Genomic DNA, 8,228 nt, shown 5'->3' on the forward strand with positions numbered 1-8,228 from the left:
GTTTAAGAACAATTCTTCCAGGATTCTAGTGGGTTTTTCTACCTGAGAAAACCTAGAAGAGAAAGGGAAGTGAGACAAACTACAGTCATCACTGCTGCAGTTGGTCTTGGGGTCTCCACTGTCTTTCTCTTCCACCACCCATTCCAGATATCCCTTATGCTCAACTATCACCTCTTAAGCCTTGGTAGCTTACATAGTGATATGACCTGCGCCTTCATCACTATGACCTCTTTAGGTCAAGGTCACTTTACCTGAACATTTACAGTCGCACATGGGCAAGAGGCTCTCAGTGGAATCACCTGTGTTTCTCCCTCTACCCTTTACACAACTTCAGCCCTTCCTCCTCATGATGATCAGGATCTATTACTTGCCAAGACTCCTATGATTCTTCTTGCCTGCTGGTCCTTGGGTACAAAGAGTCTGAAATGCTAGACAGTGGCTATAGCTTATAATTAATAGAACTCTTGCCCTATTTCTTTTTTGTGGAGACTTCCAATTCTGATGATTAGATAATTGTAGGGACAGGGTACATAAACTCTTTCAGTGAGTAATTTGGAGTGACATTAAGGGAACCACTCCTGCTTTTACTCCTTTTTTCCCAGACCCGTATATTCTTCTCTGGGATATGTATGTGTGTGTGTGTGTGTGTGTATGTGTGTATACATATATATATATATATATATATTCAATGAGTATATTACATCCATCCATGCAGAGTAGTGTCTCCAAGCTTGTGCTTCACATTGCCTTCAGCAGGGTGTTCTGTTCCCAAAGAGTTAATAGATTTTGTGGTATATAGTATGACCTTAGGTACTGTTTTTGTGGGCTCACTCTTGTACCTTCTTTTTTATAAAGTAGTTCTCCTGATCTGTCACAATCTCATGTGGGATCTTATACTTCTCATAGTGGGGCTAGCTGAGGCCATGAGGGCATACTTGAAATGAATGTCTATTTCTTTGATTAAACAAAAACAAAAACAAAAACAAAACTATTGGCTTTTATAAGATGAAAGGAACCCAATGTAGTCAATTAACCACCAAATAGTTTTTCTCCTCAAAGAATCCCACATCAGGAAATCAGCAGAAAATTGATCTCTGTTCCTAACAGGTTAGATAGAGTTGGCAGTGGGTAGATAAGCCTTGCTATGTGAGTATCCATGCTGATGGACCCATGTGTAATTTCCGTCTTTGACACAATTTCCACATAATACACGTGGGAAGTTCTTCTGTGAATATTGCAGGACCTTTATACCCTTACCTTACTTACTCACCACATGTGGTTTTCTCTGGGAATGGTGTAAGCCTATGGAAAAGCAGTTATCAGTAGCTAAGGCTGACTTTAAAGAAGTACACAGATAGAGGTTGTCTACTGAATGCACTTTCCTCAGCTGTTCAGTAAATCCCTCCCTGAAGGCAACTCTTGGCAGCGTATCTCTCTAAAGAACTTAGACTATACCTGTAAATTCTTTTATTACTAATATTATATGATGTTCCCTCTAGCAGTGGCTAAATGAGCTCATGATTAATGTCTGAGCAGAATTTGGGTCTTTGCAGAATGGGCAATTTCTTACTTGGCCAACGGATTTTCTTCCTTAATTGTTTGAATTTAGAGTCTCAGAGTTTACAGTTGAGCATTGGCTATTTGGAAATGAGACGTCATGATGCAGAGAAAAGGTCCAAGGTTATAAATTGGAGGGAATTGAAGGAAGCCTGTACCAGATAAGGAATCAGAATAACTTAGTTGAAATAAAGAACAGAAAAGGAACAGGTCACAGGCAAGATCAGAAAGAAAGAGAGGATGAAAGAAATCTTTTAATTCCTTAGAAAGGAAGGAGTAGACCCAAGTTCTGACTTTTCAAAACTTATTTTTATGAATTCTAACTGTATTCTGTCACCATCTTTGAGTGTTTGAGATTGTATGTTGCAAATTTACAACAAATCCTCCGTGTGCTGCATATTTACAGCAAACCCTCCATGAGCTACTTTGAGGGCTTTCTGTTCTATCAAACCAAAAGTTCCATGAGGAACAAAGAAGCCAAAAGATCCTTGGACAATACAAGAAAAACATAAATTTCAGTGTTATTAATTGTAACTATGGTTGCAGAATAGATAGCAAATGTTGAAATATATTTCTTTAAAGAACAATTATATGTAAAATCTAAAATAAGATTTTTTTCTAAAAACTTTTTAACAATTCTAAACAGTTTTATTAAATTCTAATTAATGTACAAAAATTACACATATTAAAGAACTTACAATCTGATAAGCTTAGACACATGAATACCTCATTGAAATCAATACTACAATAAAAAAAACAAACATTCTCATAGCAAATCGCTACAAACTAAGCGGCTTAAAACAGCATACATTTATTTTCTCACAGTTTTTTTTAGGATTCTGGGCAGGGATTAACTGGATCCTCTGCAAGGCTGCAATCAAAGTGTAGGCTTGGGCTGAGTTCTCATCAGGAGGACTGACTGGGGAAGGGGTTGTTTCCATCCTCACATAGATTGTTGGCAGAAATCATTTCTTTTTGACTGTAGAACAAGCCAAAACCAACTGAAAAAAACAACAAACCTCTTCCAGCCTTTACAATTTAGTTCTAGGTTTATCACCCTTTAAACTCTTAGTTGGGCTTACATTGAGCCTGCAAATTAGCCAGAGATGAAACTTTAGGTTTTTTTCCTGGTGTTTTGTGAGCATGCATCTTGCCCTGGGCGTGTGCTTAACTTTATAAATAACCCTGTATACATGGGTGATTTTGAATACTCTAATTTTCCAAGGAAACTCTCCCTCTGCTTTTTCTCCTGGATCTTATACAGTCTATTTTATGTCTCAATTGTAATTTTTTTGCCCAAGGGAGTATAGCTTGACCATTCATCTTACAGTGTTTTTGAGCAATGCCTGCCACTTCCGCAACCTGAGTGAGGTCTAAAGTAGGTGAAATAGGAATGAATCTCATGATTTTGTCCTTCAGATAGTCACCAGACAGGTTAAAAAAGATAAATTCAATAGTTTGTGAATAAGGCCTACTCTGTACCCTCTGGGTCACCCACTGAGAATGCAGGCTTCCATCTTTAAGCCAGATGTTGAGCCAGGGAGAGTGTGGGGCATGTGCACATGAAAAATACTTTCCTACCATTTTGAAGTTGCTTTTACTAGATTCATGGCTCACTTGGTTGCTGTAAAGCTTCTACCGTTTTCCAGAATTCTGACAAAGTTGGTTCTGACAATTTTTTGGTTTTTGAGGTTTTTTGTTTCTGTTTTTGTTTTGTGGAATAACAGGAATTTGGAGCTTCCTATACTACCATCTTGTTAACATCAGTTCCCTAACTTTTACAATTTTTAAAAGTTTCTGTTTATTTCTAGCAATATATTTTTCTGAAGTCCATTTTTTTCTGGTGTTACTATAGCCATTCTACATTCTTTTAAAACATTCTTTTTACTAGGCTTAGCATGGTATATTCCAGTTTTAATACACACCGTGCTAAACCTAATAAAAAGAATGTAGAGTGTAATACCAGAAAAAATGGACTTCAGAAATAAAAAAAGGAAGTTGTCAAAAATGAAGTGGACTACATAAAGATTGATATCCTAGGCAATAGTGAGCTGAAATGGACTGGTATTGGCCATTCTGAATCAGAAACTCCTTTGATATACTATGTTGGGAATGACAAATTGAAGAGGAATGGTGTCACATTCATCATAAAAAGAAATTTCAAGATGTATCCTGAAGTACAACCCTGTCAGTGACAGTATAATACTCATAAGACTACAAGGAAGACCAGTTAATATGACTATTATTAACATTTACTCACCAACCACTAATGCCAAAGATGAAGAACTTAAAGATTTTTACCAGCTTCTGCAGTATGAAATTGACCAAACATGCAATCGCAATGCGTTAAAAATTACTGGTGATTGTAATGCAAAAGGTGGAAACAAGAAGGATCAGTTGGAAAATATGACATTGGTGATAGAAACAACACCGAAGATTGCATAGTAGAATTTTCAATACCAACAACTTATTCATTGCAAATGCCTTTTTTAAACATTTTTAAACAACTATACCTGTGGACCTCACCGGGTGGAAAACAATGGGAATCAAATCCACTACATCTGTGGAAAGAGATGATGGAAAAGCTCAATATCATCAAACAGAAGAAGGCCAAGGGCCAACTATAGAGCAGACCACAAATTGCTCATATGCAAGTTCCAGTTGAAGTTGAAGAAAATTAAAACAAGTCCACAAGAGCCAAAGTACCACCTTGAGTATACACACCTGAAGATCTCAAGAACAGATTTCATGCATTGAACACTAAAAACTGAAGACCAGGCCAATTGTGGGATGACATCAAGGACATCCTTCATTAAGAAAGCAAAAGTTTATTAAAAAGAAAGAAAAGACCGAAATGGATGTCAGAGGAGACTCTGAAACTTGCTCTTGAAAATAGAATGGCTAAAGAGAATGGAAGGAATAATAATGTAAAAGAGCTGACCGGAAGATTTCAAAGGGCTGCTTGAGAAGACGAAGTAAAATATTATAATGAAATGTGCAAAGACCTGGATCTAGAAAAACAAAAGGGAAGAATAGGCTCAGCATTTCTCAAGCTGAAAGCACTGAAGAAAAAATTCAACCCTCAAGTTGCAATTTTAAAGGATTCTATGAGAAAAATATTGAAAGGTGCAGAAAGCATCAAAAGAAAATGGAAGGAATACACAGAGTCACTGAACCAAAAAGAATTGGTCAAAATTCAATCATTTCAGGAGGTAGCATATGTTCAAGAACCGGCGGTATTGAAGGAAGAAGTCCAAGCTGCACTGAAGGCTTGGTGGAAAACAAGGCTCCAGGAATTGATGGAATACCAATTGAGATGTTTCACCAAACACGTGCAATGCTGGAAGTACTCACTTGTCTATGCCAAGAAATTTGGAAGACAGTTACTTGGCCAACCAACTAAAAGACATCCACATCTGTGCCCTTTCCAAAGAAAGGTGATCCAACAGAATTCAGAAATTATCAAACAATATCATTAATATCACAGGCAAGTAAAATTTTGTTGAAGATAATTCAAAAATGGCTGCAGCAATACATTGACAGGGAACTGTCAGAAATTCAAGCTGGATTCAAAGAGGATGTGGAACAAGGGATATCATTGCTGATGTCAGATACTGGCTGAAAGCAGAGAATACCAGAAAGAAGTTTACCTGTGTTTTATTAACTATGCAAAAACATTAGACTGTGTGGATCCTAACAAATTATGGATAACATTGCAAAGAATGGAAATTCCAGAACATTTAACATTGCTTATGTGGAACCTGTACACAGACCAAGAGGCAGTCATTCTAAGAGAACAAAGGGCTACTCTGGTTTGAAATCAGGAAAGGTGTGCGTCAGGGTTGTATCTTTTCACCATGCTTATTCAATGTGTGTGATGAGCAAATAATCTAAGAAGCTGGACTATGTGAAGAAGAATGCAGCTTCAGGATTGGCGGAAGTTTTGTTAACAACCTGTGTCATGCAAATGACACAACTTTGCTTGCTGAGAGAGAAAAGGACTTGAAGCACTTACTGATGAAGATCAAAGACTACAGCCTTCAATATGGATTATACTTCAACATAAAGAAAACAAAAATCCTCACAAATGGACCAATGAACAACATCATGATAAATGGAGAAAATATTGAAGTTGTCAAGAATCTCATCTTACTTGGATTCATAATCAACAACCTTGGAAGCAGCAGTCAAGAAATCAAAGGATGTATTGCATTGGGCAAATCTGCTGCAAAAGACCTTTTCAAAGTGTTAAAAGCAAAGATGTCACTTTAAGGACTAAGGTGCACCTGACTCAAGCCATGATATTTTAAGTCGCCTCATATGCATGCGAAAGCTGAACAATGAATAAGGAAGAACGACGGAGAATTAATGCCTTTGAATTATGGTGTTGACGAAGAATATTGAATTTACCATGGACTGCTGGAAGAATGACCACGTCTGTCTTGGAAGAAATACAGCCAGAATGCTCCTTGGAAATGAGAATGGCAAGACTTCATCTCAAGTACTTTGGGCATGTTGTCAGGAGGCACCAGTCCCTGGAGAAGGACATCATGCTTGGTAAGGTAGAGGGGCAGCAAAAAAGAGGAAGACCCTCAGTGAGATTGATACAGCATCTGCAACAATGGGGACAAACATAGCAATGATTGTGAGGATGGTGCAGGACCGGGCAGGGTTTCATTCTTTAGTACATAGGGTCTCTGAGTTGGAATTGACTTGAAGGCACCTAACAACAACAACAGCAACAGCAACAGCATGGTGTATATTTCCCATATTTTTACTGTTAGATATTTGTATCTTCTATACATAATACAGGTTTCTCACGACAACTTATAGTTTGTTCCTGTCTCAGTATCATCCAGTCTGACAGTCTCTGGATATTATTTGGGTTTTAATTGGGGTTTTATTTTTTTTAATGGAAATACTTATGTGATTGTTTTTAAATCAACAGTTTTTCTACGTATCACATCTGTTCTTTTTTCTACCTTTTTTGCATGATATGATTATTATGATTCATTTTTAAATATTAGCTTATAAACTATATTTCTTTTATTACTTGCTTTATGGTTTATGTTAACATCTTTGACTTATCAAAGGTCATCTTCAAATAATATTTTAACACTTTACACATAGTATAAAAATCATACAACATACTTTAATTTCTCCCCTCCAGGATTTTGTGCTATTTTTGGTATATATTTTGCTCTATATCTTCTTTTTAATTCTGGATAAATTGCACTTAAGAGGGGTAATAAGAAAAGATATTTAGTGCTTATCATGTGCTAGACATTATGTAAAGTATCGTAAACTTTTATTCTACATTAGTCCTCACAGTCCTATTAGATAAAGATCAATACTTCCATTTTTCAGATGTGAAAACTGAGGTTTAAAGAGATTAAAAAATCTTCAAAAGTCAGTTACCTAGTAAGTAAAAGAGATGAAAGTCAAACTCAGATATTTCTGACTCTAAAATCTGTATTTTTTACATACTACCCTTTTCAATAAGTGTTTCAATGAATAAATGAAGGAATCAATGGATTTCTAAATTGATACGATTTTAGGAACAAAATAAAGGTACTTCTGCATTCCAAAATATTTGTTTGATTTGCTTTATAATACCTGAAATTTCCTAAGTTGAACAGAGTGCTGCAATTAGCTATTTCAGAGACTAACAAGTGAGGTCATAGCCCCACACTCTGAAAAATAACATGCAGAGAAGCTCAGCCTATGGAGAGTTAACTACTACAGACTGCTTAAATAAGCAAATTTATAAGCAAAAATTTCAGGTTTTCATATGAGTAGTGTTTCCATAATGAACTTTTTTTTCTAATTAAAGGCTGAAAAGGAGGATAAATAAGGGCATAAATTTATATTGTCTTATTCTCTTTAATACAGCATGAACTAAGATCATATTCTTACAATGAAAACAAATTTGAGGGATTCAGGGAAGAGAAGAAAAATAGAAGAATTCACTACATAAAAATAAACAAAATATTCCCAAAATGTTAAGAGCATTGTTTGGAGGATTAAGAACTATTTCATGGAGTATTAACTCCAAGGATGTAAGCAATAGCAAGCACAGTGGCAGGTGAGGCTGAGTTCTCCATGGCTTGTTGACAAATATTTCAATGAAAGGGAAATGAGGGAGTTTCAAGGAAAGCTGCAGGGTATATTGATTCACTGATAATGAAATCAGGGCTGATTAGAGTTTTAGAAGGGAATTGATGGACTGAGTGAATTATGAAATTTTGGTTGATCATGGAGAATTAGAAACTATGAAAGTCAAGGAATGTGAGGGGAAGAGTGTACTATGAGTGTTATCTTGGAAGTGGAATGGTTTCTTGTAATGGCAGGGTTTAGGGTTGTGCCTTGTGGATGGATGCTGAAATGTACCAATGATGGAAGCTACTTAGTTCAAGGATTCTGAAATGCTGTGACATAAACTGATGTCTATGATTATTTAACTATACTTATCCTTATCCAAACTTACTTAACATCTATAATTATTTACTGAATTTAGGAGACAGTCACTGGGTATGATTATTAAGAAAAAAATATCGATAGATAGATAGGTAGATAAAGGGCAGATAGATAAGCAGAGTGACAGAAGGACGGACATAAGGACAGATAGAGAAAGAGACAGACAGATAGATAGACAGATACATACACATATA

The sequence above is a fragment of the Trichechus manatus genome, unplaced genomic scaffold (genome assembly GCF_000243295.1).
Source record: "Trichechus manatus latirostris isolate Lorelei unplaced genomic scaffold, TriManLat1.0 scaffold00260, whole genome shotgun sequence".
Taxonomy (NCBI): domain Eukaryota; kingdom Metazoa; phylum Chordata; class Mammalia; order Sirenia; family Trichechidae; genus Trichechus; species Trichechus manatus.